Below are 20,619 nucleotides of genomic sequence, written 5' to 3'. Positions count from 1 at the left end.
ATAGAATAGTAGCAATCATTTTAAGAATGACTTAGAGTGAATGTTATTTTGACTATTATAAATGTCCAAATTAACTACAATGAACAAATGAAGAAAGATGCTATCTGCATCCAGAGGAAGAACTGGTAAGTAGAAATATGTATAATGTTACATATAAGTGTGCACACACACATATATTATATATATGGATATATATGCATATATACATACATATACATATATGCATGTGTGTATAGATAAATACCAATTTGTGTCAAGGGATAACCAGATCTTAGGTGGGGGAAGAGGAAAAAAATTACGTGATAATTTGATTATGCATTTAAAGAAATAGCAAGTTGTGTATAATAAATTTGTAGTTTCATGTGTAATCATCTTTTTATTGTATTACAGTGTAGAAATGTTTGTTTTATTTCATAAATAGAAACAAACAGGTAGACGAATGAATGAATGAATAAATATTTGCCAGTGGCAGGGGGAAGTGAAATTGGTTAAGTGGGAAAAAAAAGGTACAACAATTCACTTAAGGAAAAAAATAAAACTCCTTAAAAATAGAATTGGCCAAAAGTAAAAGGAGGTATAATACTCACTGAAGAAAATAATACTTAAAAATTAGAATAGTACAAATGGAAGCTAATGACTCCATGAGACATAAAGAAATAAAAGAAAATCAAAAGAACAAAAAAGACTGAAAAATCTTATTGAAAAAACATTGGACCTGACAAATGGATTTAAGAGAAACAAGAAGAAGAAAAGAAAAAGAGCCTCGGCATCAATATTTTTCAGAAATAGTCAAGAAAAACTGCCCTGATATTCAAGAAACAGAGGGTAAAATAGAAATTTAAAGATCATCGAGAACCTCCTGAAAGAGATTCCAAAACAAAACCTCTCAGGAGTATTTTAATCATATTCAAGAGTTTCCAGGACAAGGACAAAATACTAAAAGGAGCCACAAAGAAACCTTTCAAATAGTGTGGTGCCACAGTCATTATCACATAAGATTTAGCAGTTTTTACATTAAAATACCAGAAGACTTGGATTATGATATTCCAGAAGACAAAGATACTAGAATTACAACCAAAACATACTACCCATAAAAACTGAATATAATACGTTAGTGGGGAAAGATATTTAATGAAATAGATCACTTCAAAGCTTTCCTAATGAAAAGAAAAGAGATGAACAGAAAATTTAACTTTCAAATATAAGACTCAAGAAAAGCATGAAAAGGTAAGTAGAACAGAGAAACCATAAGGGATTCAATAAGATCAAACTTTTGTGCATTCCTACAAATAAAAATAATAACTGCAACATAAAAACTTTACCATAATTGGGGAAGTTAGAAGGGAAATACATAGAGAAAGGACATGGGTTTGAATTGGCTATGATGGGATGATATAAAAAAAAATTAGTGGAGTGAAGAAGAGGCTTGCATTAGGAAAAGGAAGAGGGGAGAGGTAGAATGGGGTAAATTATCTCACATAAAAGAGGTACAGAAGGCACTTTTTACAGTGGAGCTTAAGATGGACTATGGGTCTAAGTGTGAACTATATTCTCATCAGAGTTGACTCAAATAGGGAATAACATATACATTTAATTGATGCATAGAAATCTACCTTACCCATAAAGGAAAAATAGGAAAGGAAGAGGATAAGGCAAAAAGAGAGACTGATAGAAGGGGTAAAAGATTGATGGAGATGGTTATTAGAAGCAAAAAATCATTGTAGCATTGACAAGGTAAAAGGAGAGAGAGAGACAAAGAGAGAGAGAAAAGAGGGGTGAAGAAGAGAGAACAAAAAATAGGTAAAATAGCATAGAGGGAAAGACAGTAATCATAAGTGAATATGAATGGAATGAAATCACGCATAAAACCATAGTGGAAAGAAGAATAGATTACATGGATTGCATAAAAAGGTTGATACCATGAGTGAATTAAGGGAGCATATAATAATTTTTCTGTCAGATCTATGGATAAGGAAAGAATGTATAACCAAACAAGAAATAGAGAGCATTACACAATGTAAAATGAAGGATTTTTATTAATTTATATTTAAAAGTTCTTCATAAGAAAGTCAAGATTAGAAAAAAGTTTAAAAACACTAGGAAAAATTTTAGCAGTATCTCTGATAAAATTATCATTTCTCAAATACATAGAAAACTGAGTAAAAATGAAAAGAACACAAGTCATTCCCCCATTAATAAGTGGTCAAAAGGCACAAACAGTTTTCAGAAGAAGAAATCAAAGTTCTCTACAGAAATTTGAAAAATGCACTAAATAATAACTGATTACAAGAATGTAAATTAAAGTATCTATGAGACACCACTTCATACATATCAGATTGGGTAAAGAAAATAGAAGTGAAAAATGTTGGAGAGATGTGGGAAAACTGGGAAACTAATGCACCGTTGGAGGAGTTGTGGAATATCCAATCATTCTGGAAAGCAATTTAGAACAACATCCAAAAGACTATAAAACTTTTATACTTTTTTTTAAATCCAGCAATACCACTACTATGTCTCTATCCTAAAGATATTTCTTTAAAAATGAAAAGATTTTGACTTCTGGGATTCAAGATGTAGAAATAAGAAATAAGTAGCTCTCACTCTCACTTATTGACCTCTAAAAACCCAGAAAATAAGGCCCCAGGAAAAACCCTGGAACAGCTGATCCAGCAGACAGATGAGGGACAGCAGTTTATTAACCTGAGAAATTTGAGTAATTAACAGAAAAGGTCCTTCTTGCTCTAGCAGACGGGAAGCAGTACATACTGGGAGGCATCCCAGCAAACTAGCCCCAAGCCCCATCTTGGACAAACCAGTGCAAGATTCTGATGTGTGATGGAGCAGACTAGCACCAATATGAGGACCCCCAGAGTGTCTTGATACAGGCAGGGGAACTGGTAGACTACAGCAGCCAAACCTCCTGGTGATTCAGTACAACTTCAGGCAGGTGGGAGTCCTCCGGCAGCCAAACAACAGTCATACTCTAGGGATCAGACTCCACTTCAACCCCAAGACCATCAGTGTTGCTGATTCCAGCTCAGCACCAGGTAAGCAGCCAGTCCCCTATAGACTCCAGATGCCAGCACCTGAGACCCCAGCACACAAAGACAGTGATCACATCCCTTGCCCCCAGAATAAAAAGTTTAGGTCAGTGCCCCTTGTGCTTCAGCAAGAGAGCTCAACTTTAAAAGCAAGGAACCGGGCAAACATCATAAGCAAAAAGCAGAAACAGACAATGACCATAGATTCTTGCTATGGGGATGGGGAAGAAGAAAACACAAATTCATAAGAAAATGACATTGTCAATATAGCCACAACTGAAACCTCAAAGATGAATATGAACTTGTCTTAAGCACAAAGAGTCCACTGGGAAGAGTACAAGAAAGATTTTAAAAATCAAATAAAAAAGGTTGCAAAAAATGGGAAAAGAAATGAGAGGTATGAAAGAGAGAGCTAATAACTTGTAAAGGGAAGGACAAAAAGTGACTGTATAAAACAAGCCCTTAAAAATGCAAAATTAGGATGGGGCCAGAGTCAATATGATAGAGTAGGAGCAGGGACCTGCTACAGCTCTCCCCCCTCCAAATCCTAAAAAATCCTTCAAAATATGACTGAAGAAATTCTAGAGTATCAGAAGCCACCAATGACAGACTGAAGCAAATTTTCAGTCCCAGACAATCTGGAAGGTCAATGAGAAGGGTCTATTGTAACAGGTTGGGAGCACAGCACAGTTCATCCTTGGCAGACAGAGCAGGAGCTGGCCTTAGAGTACTGAATTTCTGGCAGGTGTTGTGGATTCCAGACTTCTCAAACCACAAAAGCTAAAGACAACTTCAAAGGTCAGTGGGAAGGGTCTCTCACCTGGCTGAGAGAGGAGCATGATCTGGCCTCAGCCCCAGTCCTACTCTAGCCACAACCCCAGGTCCAGCTTTGCTGCCACCACTACTAAAGTAGAGGCTGCTTCTGGATACCTCTGCTTAAGAAAGTTCAGAAGTCAAGTAATTGGCTGGGAAAATGAGAAAACGGGGGAAACAAAACAGATTATAGTTTCTTACTTTCTCAGTGAAGATGAGTTTTCTTACATCATTAGTGAAGAGGAAGATCAAAACACACAGCCAGAATAAAACAACAAAACTAAATCTCATGCATCCAAAGCCTCTAAGAAAAATTTGAATTGGTCTCAGGCCAAGGAAGAGCTCAAAGAGGATTTTGAAAATCAAGGAAGAAAAGTAGAGGGAAATTGGGAAGAGAAATTAGAATGATGCAAGAAAAACATTAAAAATTAGTCAACAGCTTGCTAAAGGAAAACAAAAAATATGCTGCAGAAAATAACAGCTTTAAAATTAGACTAACCCAAGTCACAAAAGAGATCCAAGAAGCCTATGAGGAGAAGGATGGGAAAAAGAGGTCCAAATACTCACTGTAGAAAACAATTGTTAAAAATTTAGAATGGAGAAAATGGAAGCTAATGCCTTTATGAAAAATCAAGAAATTATGAAACAAAACCAAAAGAATGGAAAAATAGGAAATAATGTGGGGTATCTCACTGGAAAAAGAACTGAACTGGAAAACAGATCCAGGATAGAAAATTTAAAAATGATTGAATTACCTGAAAACCATGATCAACAAAAGAGCCAAGACATCATATTTGAAGAAATTATCAAGGAAAACTGCCCTGATATTCTAGAATCAGAGGGTAAAATAAAATATAAAGAATCCCCTGATCATCTCCAGAAAGACATCACAAAAAGTAAATGCCTGGTAATATTGTAGCCAAATTCCAGAGTTCCCTGATCAAAGAGCAAATATTGCAAGCAGCCAGAAAGAAACAATTCAAGTTGTTTGGAAATACAATCAAAACAAAGACCCTAGCAGCTTCTACACTAAGGAATCAGAGGGCAGTTTAGAAGGAAGGGAAATCAGAGTGCACACTCTCCTGAAATGGTGGTAGGGAAGACATGGGGAGAAAATTTTAAATACAAAATTTTATGGAAATGAAGGCTGAAAACTAAAAATAGCAAATTTATGATGAAAAAATGCAAAATTTGGAAAGGAGACACAAAAACTCACTGGAGAGAAGTAATCAAAAAGTAAAATATGTCAGATAGACAAGGAGGTACAAGAATTAATTGAAGAAAACAATTCATTAAAAATTAGAACTGTGCAAGTGGAAGCTTATGAATCTATGAGGCATCCAAAATCAATTAAACAAAATCAAAAGAATGAAAAACAATAGAAGAAAATGTAAAATACGTAATTGGAAAAAGACTTGACCTAAGAAATAGATCCAGAAGAGATAATGTAGGAAGTATTGGTCTCACTGAAACCCACGATTATAAAAAAAAGAGTCTGAACAGCATCATTTAAGAAATCTTCAAGGAAAACTAACCGGAGGTCCTAGAATCAGAAGGTAAAGTAAAATAAACATCTCTCACCTCTTGAAATGCCAAGGATCACCTCCTGAAAGAGATCCCAAATTGAAAATGCCAAGGGATATTTTAGCCATATTAAGGAATTCTCAGGTCAAGTACAAAATACTACAAGTAGACAGAAAGAAATAATTTAAATACCATAGGACCACATTCAGAATTATGCAGGACCTTTGAGCTTTTTACTTAAAAGATGGGAGAGCTTGGAATATGATATTCTATAAGGCAAAGGAACTTAAATTTCAACCAAGGATCAACTACACAGTGAAACTGAGCGTAATATGTCAGGGGAGGAGATGGAAATTCATTGAAATAAGGGACTTTCACATCTTCCTGATGAAAATACCAGAGCCCAACAGAAAATTGAATCTTCAAGTACAAGACTCAAGAGAGGCATAAAAAAGTAAACAGGAAAGAAAAATTACAACAATAGCAACATGTTATTCACTAATGACAAATAGTTTATATACCTACAAGGGAAGATGATACTTGTAACTTTTGAGAACTGTGTCTTTATTATGATATTTAGTGGGGGCATACATAGAGAGATGGCATGGATGTAAGTTGAATTTGAAGTGATGACATGAAATCTAATTAAGTAATGAAAAGAAATTGTACTAGGAGAAGAAGAAAGGAGAATGAAGAAAGGGATAACTTACATCATATCTAGAGGCACAAAGACCTATTACAGTAGAGGGAGAGAAGGGAGGGAGATGAGTATTGTTTGAGCCTTACTCTCACCAGATTTGGACCAAAGAGGGAATAAGATATTCAGTTCATTATAGAAATTTAACATCCCCTATAGGCAGTTGGAACAGAAAGTGGAAAGAAAATGGAGGGAGTTCATGGAAAGAAGGGAAGATGTCATAAGGGAAAAGAGAAAGATGTTGAAAACTAAAAACAAACTAATGTATTAAAATACATGGAAAACATATCTAGCTGTATGAAAATCTTTATAGTATCTCTTTTTGTGGTGGCAAGGACTTAGAAATTGAGAGGATGCCATTCAATTGTTGAATAGTTGAACAAGTTGTGGTCTATGATTGCCATGGAATACTACGGTGCCACGTGAAATGATAAACAAGATAGTTTCAGGGCAAAAAAAAAACTAGAAAGACTTACATGAACTGATACACTTTGAAGTGAACAGAACAAAAAGAATAAACAAAAAGTAACTGAAATCTTGTACAATATTCAATTGTGAATTACTTAGCAACTGCCAGTAATACAATGATTTAAGACAGTTCCAAAGGACTTATGATGAAAAATTCTATCCACCTCCAGAGAAAGAAATGATATCTTGGAATATATCTGGAAGAATTTGTTTTTGATGCTATTCTCACAATTTTAGGGAAGATATGTTTTCTCTGACAATGTGATTAATATGGAAATGTTTTATATGCCTGAACACTTATGGTTTACATCAAATCAGTCAGTTCACTTGTGTCAGGGATGGGCAAGGGAGGGATGAAAGAAGAAAAGGTGGAGCTCAAAATTTAAAAAAACTAACAAACAAATTTAAAATTGTTTATACATGCAACTGGGCAAAAATAAAATATCAAATAAAAAAATAACTTCTGTGTTCAGAGGAGAAAATTTGGGAAAATATGTTGTGAGTCCTTAAGTGTCAGGTTTTCATATGGAAATAACTCTAGATCTTGACTCTGAGGACCAAGGATCAAGTTCTAAATTTGGTAATTGATATCTTAATGACCCTAAGGAAATTACAAAACCTCAGTTTTCTCATCTATGAAATGTAAGATTGGGAGTAGCCAGGCCTCTTCTGAATTCTAAACCCAGAAGTCTAAACTGGAACTGGTCTAGTTTTTAATATGTTATAGACAGTCTCAGTTAAAAAAATGATTGTGTTTCAAAAGTTTATTTGCAAATTAATTGGGAACTTCAAATGAATTTTCTTATTCAAAGATGTGATAATTTAATTAACTAGATTATTTTCCTCATCATAACAATTAATACAGCCGAGTAATATATTTGTAATAGTAGTCTCTGAGTTCTATACTGTGGAGCCAGTGATCATCAAGGACAAAAAGGATGATTTTTCCCACCCATTCATAGGCCTGTAAGACCTTCTTAAGCCACATGGAAGCTGGAGTCACATTACTCTAAGTGACGTAGTGCAGGAAGGGTAGAGCAGAACTGTGAGGATGTGAGGGAAGTTGTGCATTTGAACCTAGGAAGATTGAGGAAACCTCTCCTGATAAGAATTCCAGATGCAGTTGTGTTGTTAAGAATGACTGGGCAAGAAGGATCCAGCAAATGCCTCGTGAACACGGAAGGAGTTTGGTAAAAAGCCTCTGGCTATGGATACTTACAGGAGGCTAGAGCTTTGACTTTGATTCCAAGCTAGAGGAGAAAACTGAAGATTAGGGGCAAGAGACATTATTTCCCATAGACGCTAGAGGTGATTACAAAAATTAAGCTATTATCACAAAAAAATGCACAAAGGAGAAGGAATTCAATCATAGAAAGCTAATATGGGAATAGAGATAACCAGGGTTCATCTTCAGAGGGGGATATTGAGGAAAAGAAACTCTGACAGAGTAATGTCAAATGGTCACCTACCCAAAACGACTTTATAAAAATCTTAAAAAAGACTTTAAAAATCCAATGACAGAGATGGAGGAAAAACTAAACCAAAAAAAAAAAATCCAAGAAAAGATGGTAATGAAAGGAAAATCTGCCAGTTGGAAAAGGACATCCAGAATCTTTTTTTTTCTTTTTACATTTTAAAAAGCAATTTAATACAAGAAAGAAAAAGTAGTGTTTATGTAAATCTCATTTAAAATAAGGGATGAGTACAGATTAAAATGATATTTTGTTTCCAGTTATACTGTTCCTGATAGTTCAGATTTATATGCTGTGGTAATCACTGTTTAGTCATAAAATCAATAATTCCACTATTAGATTTGAAGTTGTCATTGTTAATAGAATGTAGCTAGGCAATGTAGGACATGAAATTTCAAGTAAAAATGAGATTCTACACTGTTACATCAAATAATCATAATAAAGAACTTCACATTTCTTAACACTTCTTGCATTTACTTATCTCAAAGGAAAAATAATTGTAGTAACACTGTCTTGATTGCAATGACTTCCCCACTGTAAGTTAAAGTTCAGAGACTTTTCAGTTTGATAAGATTCATTACTATATCCCATAATGATTAGAAAAAATTAAACAAACACAAAGAATTCAGGTGATCATTACAATGGCTTCATGAAAATATTTGGTATTTCTAATAATACATTGATCTGCACACTCATTTTTTCATGTATTTAACTGATAATTATTATAATTAACATAATTAATTATTATCATTAATATTATACATTAAGTAGAGAATGGGTAGGGTAAAATGGTCATTAGTAACTGTCATTTTCTTTTTTTAATGTTTTATTTATTTTTAGTTTTCTACACTCATTTTCACAAAATTGTGAGTTCCAAATTTTCTCCCCATCTCTCTGCTCCCTCCACACCAAAATGCCATGCATTGTGATTACCCTTTCCCCCAATATGCCTTCCCTTCTAACACTCCTCCCTTCCCTTATTCCCATCTTCTCTCTTGTCTTATACTGCAAGAAAAATTTCTGTAGTCCATTACCTGTATTTTGTATTTCCCAGTTGTATGCAAAAACAACACTCAACATTTGTTCCTTAAATTTTAAGTTCCAAGTTCTTTTTCTTTCTCCCTTCCCACCCATCCCCACTGAGAAGGCAATCCATTCAATTTAAGCTATATATTTGCATTTTTGCAAACTACTTACATAAGTCATGTTGTGTAAGACTAATTGTATTTCCTTCCATCCAATCCCATCCTCCCATTTATTCTATTCTCTCTTTTGACCTTGTTCCTCCCCAAAAATGTTTACTTCTAATTGCTTCACCTTCCCAATTGCACTTCCTTCCATCATTCCCTACCACCATCCTTATCCTCTTCTCCTGTATGTTCCTGTAGTGTAAGATAGATTTCATACCAAATTGAGTGTACATATTATTCGTTTCTTAAGCCAAATGTTATTAGAGTAGCTTCACTTTTTCCTCTCACCTTCCTCCTTATCCCCTCCATTGAAGAAATATGTACACTCAGTATATATATATATATATATATATATGTATGTATGTATGTATGTATCTGTGTTTGTGTGTGTGTGTAATTCTTCCAACTACCCAAATACTGAGAAAAGCTTCAAGAGTTGCTAATATTATGTTTCTATATAGGAATGGAAAAAGTTCAAATTTAATAAGTACCTTAGGATTTCTCTTTCCTGTTTACCTTTCCATGCTTCCTTTGATTCTTGTGTTTGAAAGTCAAATTTTCTATTCAGTTCTGGTCTTTTCATCAAGAATGCTTGAAAGTCCTCTATTTCATTGAGTCACCATTTTTCCCCCTGAAGTATTATACTCAGTTTTGCTGGATAGGTGATTCTTGGTTTTAATTGTAGTTCCTTTGACTTCTGGAATATTATATTCCAAGCCCTTTGATCCCCTAATGTAGAAGCTGCTAGATACTGTGTTATCCTGATCATATTTACACTATACTCTAATTGTTTCTTTTAGCTGCTTGCAATATTTTTCCCTTGACCTGGGAACTCTGTAATTTGGCTACAATTTTCTTAGGAATTTTTGGATCTCTTTCAGGATGTGATTGGTGGATTCTTTCAATATTTATTTTATCCTCTGGCTCTAGAATATTAGGGCAGTTTTCCTTGATAATTTCACGAAAGATGATTCTAGGCTCTTTTTTCTTGATCATGATTTTCAGGTATTCACAGAATTTTTAAATTGTCTCTCCTGGATCTATTTTCCAGGTCTGTTGTTTTTCCTATGAGATATCTCACATTATTTTCCACTGTTTCAATCTTTTCGTTTCGTTTTGTAATTTCTTGGTTTCTCATAAAGTCATTAGCTTTCATCTCTTCCATTCTCATTTTTAAAGAACTATGCTCTTCAGTGAGCTTTTGAATCTCCTTTTCCATTTCACTAATTCTGCTTTTTAAAGTGTTCTTCTCCTCATTGGCTTTTTGGACCTCTTTAGGTAGTTGAGTTGTTCTATTTTAAAAGATGCTATTTCCTTCAGCATTTTTTGGGTCTCTTTTAACAAGCTATTGACTTGCTTTTCATGATTTTCATGCATTGCTCTCATTTCTCTTACCAATTTTTTCCTCTACCTCTCTTAACCAGATTTTCAAAATCCTCTTTTGAGTTCTTCCAAGGCCTGAGAACACTGTATCTTTATCTTGGAGTCCTCTGATGGGAAGCATTTTTTTCCTCATCTGAAAGGTTGGAAGAAAATACCTACTCACCAAGAAAGTAGCTTTCTACAGTTTTATTTTTTCCCCTTTTTGGGCATTTTCTAAGCCAGTTATTTGACTTTTGAATCCTTTGTCGAGAGGAGTATATTATGAGGACCTGTAAATTCTGAGTTCCTCCAAGGTGACACATTCAAGGGAGAGGAGTTTACTCCTCTCCTGACCTGTGTTCTGGTCTGGGAGCTACCAAAGCTTTTCTGCTAATGATCTGCAAGTAGAATTCCCTTTCCAGAGACTCCACAATTCCATCCAGCACTCTTTCTTACCGTTGGGCTGCCACTCAAGGCTGAGACCCAGATCAGTGGCTCAGTTCCCAAGGGGCTTTATGCTGAGGGCTCCAAACTGAACACTGCTGCTGCTGCCACAGGTGCTGCCACCTGGGACCCAGTCTAGGGCAGGACTCTTGCCCCTTCTCACCCAGGTGAAAAAAGCTTTCTTACTGAACTTTGAAGCTGTCTTTGACATTTGTAGGTTGAGGGATCTGAGAAGGACTGCTGCTGCTGGGCATTTCACTTTCAAGCCCTGTTCTGGTTCTATTCCTCCTGATGACAAGCTGCCAGTGCTGGATTGGACTCCATGGGCCAGGATCCATGGGCTGAACTCTGATCCATGCCAAGTGTGACAGACCTTTCCTATCGGCATTAAAGATTACCTTGGCCTGGCAATCTCTTTCATTCTGTCATTTTGTGACTTCTGCTGCTCTAAAATTTATTTGGAGTCATTTTTACTGGTATTTTATGGACTGTGTGGGAAGAGTTAGATTATGGCATCTTCCTCTGCCTTCTTGGCTGTGCCCCTGACATCCAAAACCTTAAGAAAACTACACCTCATACATTAGAATTGGGCAAACTGAAGCCAGTTAAATTACATGACATTAAAAAATAATTAAATATGAATAGTGAAAAGAGAAGAGAAAGTGAAACATTTTATAAGAAGAACAGATTTGGAGAACAGATCAACAAGAGAAAATATAAAAAATAAGTGGATTAACTCACAGTTATGATCAAAAAAAGAATCTTGATACAACAATAAAAGATACAATCAGAGGAGGAGCTAAGATGGCAGAGTGGAAAGACACACATATGCTACCTCCGAAACCACAGCCCATAAAATATCTGCAAAGAAGAACTCCCAACAAATTCTGGAGCAGCAGAAGCCACAGAACAAAGAAGCCAACAAGATTTCTTTTCCAGAGAGACCTGAAAATCTGACGCGAAAGGTCCACAGCACACTGAACCCAGAGTGGAGCCCAGCACTGCCTTGGCCATGCTGCACCAAGAGGAGCAAATCCCAGCAGGCTTCAGGGACAGAATCTCCAGCAGCCACGCAGGTCCCTCTACCCACAGGTGACAAGGGTGAGTGAGAGAGTCTTTTTGGCTTGCCAACAGGAAGAGTAGGGTGTACCCATGACTCAGGCCCCCTGAGGAGGAAGCAGCAGGGTGGCAGTGGACAGGGGCTCCCAAAGCAGGCAGTAACTCGGATCCATTGTTGAAGGTCTCTGCATAAACCCCCTGAAGGAACTGAGTCCCATGTGGAGGCCCTGCCCCGACCTGAGCACCTGAATTTAATCTTACACTGAATAGCAGCCCCGTCCCCACCCAAAGACCTGAGGTTGGGAAGTAGCATTTGAATATCAGACCCCAAGTGCTGACTGGGCAGATCTGGAGATGAGGTGGGGGTGGAAAGAAAACTCAGAAGTCAAATCACTGGCTGGGAAAATGACCAGAAAAGGGAAAAAAATATAAGACTATAGAAAGTTACTTTCTTGGTGAACAGATATTTCCTCCCTTCCTTTCTGATGAGGAATAACAATGCTTACCATCAGGGAAAGACACAGAAGTCAAGGCTTCTGTATTCCACACATCAAAAATAAATATACCATGGGCTCAGGCCATGGAAGAGCTCAAAAAGGATTTTGAAAATCAAGTTAGAGAGGTGGAGGAAAAACTAGAAAGAGAAATGAGAGAGATACAAAAAAAAGCATGAAAAGCAGGTCAACACCTTGCTAAGGGAGACCCAAAAAATTGCTGAAGAAAATAACACCTTGAAAAATAGCCTAACTCAATTGGCAAAAGAGGGTCAAAAAGCTAATGAGGAGAAGAATGCTTTCAAAAGCAGAATTAGCCAAATGGAAAAGGAGGTTCAAAAGCTGACTGAAGAAAATAGTTCTTTCAAAAATTCGAATGGAAAAGATGGAGACTAATGACTTTATGAGAAACCAAGAAATCACAAAACAAAACCCAAAGAATGAAAAAAAATGGAAGATAATGTGAAATATCTCATTGGAAAAACAACTGACCTGGAAAATAAATCCAGGAGAGACAATGTAAAAATTATGGGACTACCTGAAAGCCACAATCAAAAAAAGAACTTAGACATCATCTTTCATGAAATTATCAAGGAAAACTGCCCTGAGATTCTAGAACCAGACAGCAAAATAAGTATTCACGGAATCCACAGATTACCACCTGAAAGAGATCCAAAAAGAGAAACTCCTAGGAACATTGTGGCCAAATTCCAGAGTTCCCTGGTCAGGGAGAAAATATTGCAAGCAGCTAGAAAGAAACAATTCAAGTATTGTGGAAACACAATCAGGATAACACAAGATCTAGCAGCTTCTACATTAAGGGATCGAAGGGCGTGGAATAGGGTATTCCAGAAGTCAAAGGAACTGGGATTAAAACCAAGAATCAGCTACCCAGAAAACTGAGTATAATACTTCAGGGGAAAAATGGTCTTTCAATGAAACTGGAGACTTTCAAGCATTCTTGATGAAAAGACCAGAGCTGAAAAGAAAATTTGACTTTCAAACACAAGAATGAAGAGAAGCATGAAAAGGTAAACAGCAAAGAAAAGTCACAAGGGACTTACTGAAGTTGAACAGTTTACTTTCCTACATGGAAAGAAAATATTTGCAACTCTTGAAACTTTTCAGTATCTGGGTAGTGCATGGGATTACACACATACACACATACATGCACACACAAGCACACAGAGACAGAGAGTACAGAGTGAATTGAAGAGGATGGGATCATACATTAAAAAATTGAAATCAAGCAGTGAGAGAGAAACATATTGGGAGGAGAAAGGGAGAAATGGAATGGGGCAAATTATCTCTCATAAAAGAGGCAAGAAAAAGACTTTTTAGTGGAGGGAAAAAGAAGAGAGGTGAGAGAAAAACATGAAGTTTACTCTCATCACATTCCACCAAAGGAGGGAATAAAATGCATACTCAGTTTAGTATGAAAACCTGTCTTACAATACAGGAAAGTGGGGGAGAAGGGGATAAGCAGGGTGGGGGAGATGATGAAAGGGAGGGCAGTGGGAGGAGGGAGCAATTTGAAGTCAACACTCTTGGGGAGGGACAGGATCAAAAGAGAGAATAGAAGCAAAGTGGGGCAGTATAGGATGGAGGGAAATATAGTTAGTCTTACACAACACAACTATTATGGAAGTCATTTGCAAAACTATACAGATATGGCCTGTATTGAATTGCTTGCCTTCCAAAGGGGATGGGTGGGGAGGTATGGATGAAGAGAAGTTGGAACTCAAAGTATTAGTAACAACTGTCGAGTACTGTTCTTGCTACTAGGAAATAAGAAATACAGGTAAAGGGGTACAGAAAGTTATCTGGCCCTACAGGACAAATGAGAAAATGGGGACAAAGGAAGGGAGAGATGACAGAAGAGAGAGCAGATTGTTGATAGGGGCAATTAGAATGCTCAGTGTGTTGGGGTGGGGGGAGGTGACAAATAGGGAGAAAATTTGGAACCCAAAATTTTGTAAAAATGAATGTTAAAAGTTAAATAAATTAATAAAAAAAGAAATAATCAAAGAAGATTGTACTGAAGCATTAGTACAAGGGGTGGGGTGAGTAGAAATAGAAGAAAAAAATCCTTCAGTCACCATTTAAAAGAGATCCTATGAGGAAAACTCTTATGAATATCATAGTTAAACTTTGAAAACCACACCTCACAGATAAAATGTTGACAGCATCAAGATTAAAGCACTTGAAATGTGATAGAATCACAATTAGAATTACAAAAGAATAAGCAGCAGGGCCATTAAAGGACCACAAGTTTTGGCACATAAAATTTCAAAGTGCAAAAGAACTGGGGCTCTGGCCAAAAATATAATGCCCTGTAAAGTTAAGTATTACTCAGAATGAAAGATAAAGGACATTTGATAAAATCCATCTTTCAAATCTTTCTTAATGAAATTCCTGAACTTAATAAAAGATTTGGGAAGCAGAGTCAAGATGGCAGAATGAGAGCAGCTACTCATCTAATCTCTTAGGCAAGCTCCTTCAGATACCTCTACAAAGAGAATCTGACCACATTTAGAAGATGCAGAATCCAATAGGAGACAGATTGTGGCAGATTCACAGATCAGGACAGACTGGAACGCAGACAGAAAGGATTTGTTCTGGGGGGGGCGGGCGGGGTGTAGCACAGAGCACACAGTTCAGCATGTCCCAGCATAGAGTCGAGAAGGAAATCCGCAGGGTAGTCTGAGGCAACAGTAGCACAGAATAGGAGTGAAGGGCAGAAGTTCAGCACACTCCAGTGAGTGAGAGTCAAGGACAGAGCTCCAGGTTTCAGCAGCAACTGCTCCTGAGACTATCAGAATCCATATTAAATGTCTATTACTTGTCACTTACTTGAACATCCAGGAGCCAAAATGGTGGAGTGATCAGTAAATTGTCTCTCCCTCTCCCCTTGTTGACCTTGAAAGAACCATAAAACATTTCCGCAGAAAAATCCTGGATAGTGGGATAAGCAAAAGGGTCAAACAATGTTTTAGCACGTGAGGCTAGGAAAATTGCCAAGGAGTATTCCTCTAACTGTGGCAGAGGACTGGAGCTGTCCCAGATAAATCCACCTCAGCGAACCAGGAGGAGATCCAGAGCCCCAGGGGGGTGGAGACCACAACCACCAAAACCAGGAGGCTCAGCACTACAGGGGAAATGGGAAGGCACTAGAGCAGCAGGGATCACCAAGCACTAAGAGTGCCTTTGCTCTTCCTCAGATGCAGAGATCTCCTGTGACCAGACCAACCTTCCCCCACACTTAACAAGCTAACTCCAGGGCTATTATGGGGAAACATAAAAAGAAAGAATTCACCTGGTCTCTGCTTTCTCACACCAGCCAGTTCAGCACCAGGTTCTTTATCTTCTAGTTGAAAGAACCAGAGGCCACATTACACAATGTGTCATCACCATGAGTAAGAAGAAGCAAAGCAAAAAGGAAAAGACCATAGAATCTTTCTATGGGGACAAGGACCAAAACATAAGTATCAAAGAGATCAGTATTGAGACTGTATTCCTATCTGAAACTTCAGAAGGGACTGTGAACTGCTTGCAAGCACACAGAGCACTCTTGGAAGAGCTGAAGAAGGAAATAAAAGAAAAAATGGCCAATGATTTTAAAGTATGAAAAAGAGAATTCACTGAAGAGAACAGGTCTTTAAAAAGGAAAATTGAACAAATGGAGAAGGAAATACAAAAACTAACTGGAAAAAATTATTCCTTAAAAGGAATAATTGTACAGTTGGAAAAGGAGATGAAAAAGTTAACTGAAGAAAACAATTTGATAAAAATTGGAATTGGGCAAGTAGAAGCTAACGACCCTATGAGGCTTCAAGAATCAGTAAAACAAAATTTAAAGAATTTCAAGATAGAGGAAAAGGTGAAATATATAGATGGAAAAACAAGTAAACTAGAAAATCTATCTAGGAGAGAAAATTAAAGAATTATTGACCCACCAGAAAGCCATGATGAAAAATAAGAGCCTGGACAATATCTTCCAAGAAATCATCAAGGAAAACTGCCCATAAGTGCTATGTTCAGAGGGCAAAATAGTCATTGAAAGAACCCACCCTTAACCCCCCGAAAGGGATCCCAAACTAAAAACACCAAGAAATACTTCTGCCAAATTCCAGAACTATCAAATGAAGTAGAAAATACTACAGGAAGCCAGAAAGAAACCATTCAAATATCAAGGAGCTACAGTCAGGATCAGACAAGACCTTCCAGCTTCTACATTAAAAGATCGAAGGGATTGGAATATGATATTCTGTAAGGAAAAGGAGTTGGGACTACAAACAAGGATCAATTACCCAGCAAAGTTCAGCATAACATTTCAAGCAAGGAAATGGTCACTCTGTGAAATAAGGGATTTCCAGATCTTCCTGATGAAAAGGCCAGAACTCAATAGAAAACTGGACCTTCAAACACAGGTATCAATAGAGGCATAAAAAGGTAAACAGGAGAAAATAAAAACGTGCTAGGCAATTTGGGCAAGCTTTTTTCCTCCCTATAAGGGAAGGTGATACTTGTTAATCTAGGGAATTGTATATCTATTTTGAAATAAAAAAGAGATAAACAAAGAAAAAGGGAATGGTTATAAAGTAAACCATGTGATGGTAAAAATGTGATTTAAGCATGTGAATGGATTGTAACAGGAGATGTGAAAAAGAAGAAAGAAAAATGACAAATTACATCATAGGAAGAAGAACAAAATTATATTACAACAGAGGGAAAGAGAGGAGGGAGATGAGCATTGTTTCAGAGGCACTGTCATCAGATTTGGTTCAAAGAGGGAACAACAAGCTTAATTAAGTATATAAATCTAACTAGTTCTATAGGCAGTAGGAGGGCAAGGGGGAAAGAAATGGGAGGGGTGCTAAAAGGGAGGGAAGAAGTAATAAGGGCAAAGTAAATAAAAGGGAGAGAGGCTGAAAAGAGGAAGGGAAGACTGTGGGAGATGGTGGTCAGAAATTAAATCTCTATTCTAAAGAGAGAAGGGAGAACATAAATCCTAAACAATGGGAAAGAAGTTGTAGGGAAAGACAGAGATAGTAATCACAGCTATGAATATGAATGGGATGAACTCTCCCATAAAATGGAGACAGATAGCACAATGGATTAAAAGCCATAAACCAACAATATATTGATTACAAGAAACACATTTGAAACAGGGGGATACATACGGGGTAAAGGTAAAAAGTTGGAACACAATATATTGTGCTTCAGCTGATGTAAGAAAAGCAGTGGTAGCAATCTTAATCTCAGACAAAGCAAAAGCAGAAATAGATCTAATCAAAGGAGATAAAGAAGAAAACTATATCCTGCAAAAAGGCAAGACAGAAAATGAAGCAATGTCATTACTAAACATATATGTTCCATGTGCTATAGCATCCAAATTTTAATAGGAGAAGTTAAGGCAGTTAGAGGAAGAAATAGACAGCAAAACTATACTAGTGGGGGACCTCAAAGTTCCCTTCTCTGAACCTGATTAATCTAACCTTAAAATAAACATGAAAGAAGTTAAGTAGGTGAATAGAACACTGGATAGTGTAGATATGATAGATCTCTGGAGAAAGTTGAATGGGGATAGAAAGGAATATACCTTTTTCTCAGTGTTAAATGGCACATATACAAAAATTGACCATGTACTAGGCAATAAAAACATCACAATCCAGTGCAGAAACGCAGAGATAGTCAATGCATCCTTCTCAGATCATAATGCAATAAAAAACTTATATGTCATAGAAAAGCCATGTAAAGATAGACCAATAATTAATTGGAAACTAAATAATCTAATCCTGAATGAGTAGCTTAAACACCAAATCACAGATACAGTCAGTAACTCAATTCAAGAGAATTACAATAATGAGACAACATACCAAATCTTATGGGATACTGCAAAAGCAGTTCTTATGTGAAGTGCTATATCTCTGAATGCCTACATGTATAAAATAGAGAAAGAGGAGATCAATAAATTGGGCATACAGCTGAAAGTCTAGAAAAAGAACAAATTGAAATTCCCCAAATAAAAACCAAGTTAAAAGTACTGAAAACTAAAGGAGAGATTAATAAAATTGAAATTAAGAAAACCATTGAGCTAATAAAACTAAGAGTTGGTTTTATGAAAAAAATCAATAAAATTGATATTGGTCAGTTTAATTAAGAAAAGAAAGAAGAAAATCAAATGAAAAGTATCAAAAATGAAAAGGATAAACTCACCTCCCATGAGAAAATTTAAACAATAATGAGAAATTACTTTGCTCAACTTTGTACCCACAAATTCAACAATCTAAATGAGATGGATGATTATATATACATATATATATATAAATTACCCAGATTAACAGAAGAGAAAGTTGAGTATTTAAATAACCCTGCCTCAGAAAAATAAATTGAACAAGCCATCAATAAATTCAGTAGGAAAAAATCTTCGTGGCCAGATGGATTTACAAGTGAATTCTACCAAACATTTAAAGAACAATTAATTCCCATACTATGAAGACTATTTGGAGAAATTGGGGAAGAATGAGTCCTCCCAAATTCCTTTTATGATACAAATATGGTTTTGATACCTAAACCAGGAAGAGACAAGACAGAGAAACAAAATTATAGACCAATTTCTCTAATGAATATAGTTGCAACAATTTTAAATAAGATTTTAGCAAAAAGAATACAGCAATTTATCATGGGAATAATACATTATGATCAGGTAGGATTCACACCAGGAATGCAGGACTGGTTCAATATTAGGAAAACTATTAGCATTATTGACCATATCAAGAACAAACCTAAAAGAAACCACATAATTATCTCAATAGGTGCAGAAAAAGCTTTTGACAAAAGGCAGCACCCATTGCTATTAAAAACACTGGAGAGCATAGGAATAAATGGAACTTACCATAAAATAATGAGAACTATCTACCTAAAACCTTCAGCAAGCATTATGTGCAGTGGAGATAAGCTAGCTGCATTTCTAATAAGATCAGAGGTGAAACTAGAATGTCCATTATCACCATTATTATTCAATATGATACTAGAAATGCTACCTGTAGCAATTAGAGAAGATGAAGAAATTGAAGCAATTAGAATAGGCAAAGAAGAAACTAAGTTATCATTCTTTGCAGATAATATGACAATACACTTAGAGAATCCCAGAGATTAAAGTCAAAAACTAATGGAAATAATAAACAACTTTGGCAAATTTACAGGTCACAAAATAAAACCTCGCAAATCTTCTGCATTTCTATATATTACTAACAAAGCCCAACAGCAAGAGATAGAAAGAGAAATCCTATTTAAAGCTAGTGTAGCACTATAAAATATTTGGGAGACTACCTGATAAAAGACATCCAGAGACAGTATGAACTCAATTATAAGACATTTTTCACCCAAATAAAGTCAGATACAAGTAAGTGGAAAAACATCAGTTGCTCCTGGGTTAGCCGAGTCAATATAATTAAAATGACAATTCTACCTAAATTAATTTAATTATTTAGTGCCATACCAATCAATCAAACTATCAGATAGTTATTTTCTAGACCTAGAAAAAGTAATATCAAAATTCTTCAGGAAGAGCAAAAGGTCCAGAATATCAAGGGAACTAATGAAAAAAAAATGCTAGTTAGGGTGGACTAGCTCTACTGGATCTCATATTGTATTACAAAGCATCACCTATCAAAAACCCTTGATACTGACTAAGAAACAGAAGGGTAGACAGGTGGAATAGACTTGGAACTCAAGATACAGTAGGCAATGAATATAGCAATCTCTTGTTTGAAAAACCCAAGGACCCCAGCTTCTGGGATAAGTACTCACTGTTCAACAAAATTGCTTGGAAAACTGTGTAACAGTGTGGTGGAAAGTAGGCATATACCAGTGCCTGACACCATACACAAGAATAAAGTCCAAATATGTACATTATCTAGGTATAAAGACTGATACGTGGAGGGCCAGATAGTGGGTAGAAGTTAAACAGAGGAGACAGGAGAAACAGAAAACAAGACATACTCACAAACATAAAATTCAAACATCAGGTGTAGAATAGGTTTGGGAAAA

The 20,619-nt window shown here is 36.3% G+C and overlaps 1 long non-coding RNA gene across 4 annotated transcripts in view; it reads right to left on the bottom strand.

Annotated features, from left to right (window-relative positions):
* Positions 1-20,619, bottom strand: part of LOC140510572 (uncharacterized) — a 75,364-nt gene that overhangs the window by 40,322 nt on the left and 14,423 nt on the right. The gene's annotated exons all lie outside the window — the stretch shown is intronic.

The sequence above is a fragment of the Notamacropus eugenii genome, chromosome 6 (assembly GCF_028372415.1).
Source record: "Notamacropus eugenii isolate mMacEug1 chromosome 6, mMacEug1.pri_v2, whole genome shotgun sequence".
In the NCBI taxonomy this organism is placed as follows: domain Eukaryota; kingdom Metazoa; phylum Chordata; class Mammalia; order Diprotodontia; family Macropodidae; genus Notamacropus; species Notamacropus eugenii.
The sequence above is the reverse complement of the archived record's forward strand: the minus strand, read 5'-3'. Positions and strand labels throughout refer to the sequence as shown.